This window comes from Marmota marmota, unplaced genomic scaffold, assembly GCF_001458135.2.
Source record: "Marmota marmota marmota unplaced genomic scaffold, marMar, whole genome shotgun sequence".
NCBI classification, from domain to species: Eukaryota; Metazoa; Chordata; class Mammalia; order Rodentia; family Sciuridae; genus Marmota; species Marmota marmota.
Window position 1 is genome coordinate 14102834 of NW_025999869.1, and position 2085 is coordinate 14104918.

The 2085-nt window shown below is 44.4% G+C and overlaps 1 non-coding gene across 1 annotated transcript; it reads left to right on the top strand.

Moving 5' to 3' along the window:
- The first annotated feature begins 261 nt into the window (after positions 1-261).
- Trnav-cac lies at positions 262-334 on the top strand. The gene has a single exon. It is a non-coding gene; the product is annotated as a tRNA-Val (tRNA).
- The last annotated feature ends 1751 nt before the right edge of the window (positions 335-2085 follow it).

Genomic DNA, 2085 nt, shown 5'->3' on the forward strand with positions numbered 1-2085 from the left:
ATATGGCAGATTTTGCAAGAATGATCTTACTTGTCCTTCTCCTGGGTCTGTGAACCTAGAAAGACACATGGGGTCAAAGTATAGCAGGTGATTGACAGAGAGAAGGGGCCTGTACCTTGAATTTAAATCGCAAACTGAAATAAAGGAAATCAATAAATACTTTTTTGGTACAAAAATAGCAAAATAGCTTTGTGTCTTTTTTTTTTTTTGGTGGTGGTTGTCAAACACTAAGAATTTCAAAGTGGATGAAGAAGTTGGGCTTGCGATATAGCTCCGTTGGTAGAGCGTTTGCCTCACATGCACAAGGCCCTGGGTTCAATCCCCAGCATCACAAACAATCAATCAAGTGGATAAGACGTTCCAAAAGGAGAAGCCCTATGCAGAGAAATGAGGCTTACTCATTCCTGCCAGCAAGAGTAGTGACATGGACAGAGAGGGGCACTTCGGTCTTCTGATGGGCAGTGGCTCAGGTAGCTGGTGAGGGAGGAGGTGCCTCTGGGCAGCCCTAGGAAGGCCCCATGTCCTTGGGGAGGCATTACAGCTGGTAACAATAGAAAACCAGAGCCCTACAGATGGACAAAAAAGTGCTCTCTTCCTTTCCGACTTCTCCAACCTGGGAAAGCAAACCTCTTTCTACAGGAAGGGCAACTAAGAGAGGAAAGAAGGCCTGGAAGTCACTCCCACAGCTTCAGGCACGGTACAAGGTCCGGGTAGGAAAAGCAGCTGAAAGGAGGTGCTGAAAGAAGATAGTTAATCCTACTCTGAACAAGGGCACTTCAGAAACTGTGGCACTTGAAGGAAGCGATATTTTCTGACTTAATTATTTTAATCAAGATTAAATTCATATAAGATTAAACATCTTTAAAGTGTGCACATTTGGTATATTCACAATATTGAGCAACCATCTGTTCTTTTTAGTTCCCAAACATTTTTATCATCTGCAAAGGAGACTGCATATCCCTTAAGCAATCACTTCCCATTCCACCTGCTCCAGAAGCAATATTTTTATTGGAGGCCCCAGAGTACACCCAGGGCTCATTCGATGCCTTCTTCAAGGCTGGTTGCAGACCCTTTGTCAATGTGCTTGTGTTTGCATCTTTGGGTGCAATGGTCAAGCTGGTTCAGGTAACAGGAGTCTCCCAAGACTCTGTGCCAAGTGCTGCGTTAGGTACCTTTTCCCAAAGTCTGCATCTCTAATGGAGGCGTGCCAGGCCTTCAAGGAGGAGTTTACAGATGTTTGATGAGAAACATTCATAGCAGGTTTAAGAATGAGTACACAGCTTGGGAGGCTGAGGTACCAGGATCACGAGCTCAAAGCCTGCCTCAGTGAAAGTGAGAGGTTAAGCAACTCGGTGAGACGTCTCTAAATAAAATACAAAATAGGGCTGGGGATGTGGTTCAGTGGCTGAGTGCTCCTGGGTTCAATCCCTGGTACTCCCGCCGTCCCCCAAAAGAAGAATGACTACAGATCCAATACAGGAGTGGGAGCATCTCTTTAGACCACATGTAAACTTTCAGCTGAATACAAGCTTTCACTTGATAGCACTATGTCCCTCGTGTCCTCGAAAGCCAGCACAATGTAATAGGAGTTCAGTCAACAATGGTGGACTTACCCACTACCATGGCGAGTAAGCATTGGCATTGGGAACCATCAGAGATGGCTTGGAGTCTTGCCTTGGCCCCTGTGTGCATGTCTTTTGCTGTGTCTGAATCTGGCTATTCTCATTTGAAAAAGAAGGTCATGATACTATTTCTCCTTTAGAGTCATGGTGAGTATTTCATGAGATAATGAAATGACAGATATAATAGATTTCCTAATGCAACTTCTCCCTGGTTGGAGGTTTCTGCACCCTATATAAAAATATCTTCTCAGTTGTAGAAATGAGAAAGGTCTAGAAGGTACATAATCTTGGAAAAGTAAGGAAGGGTCTCAGCTGCAAAAATGCAGTATGGGTTCAGCTAGAAAACAGCGGGATGGCTTCAAGCTAACTAGCAAGAAGCAAGACTTCACTTGAGCTTCTCACTTTCTGAGTCCCAGCAAAATAGTTTCAAAAGTCTCTTCAAACAGCTGGGGGCCAAAGAACA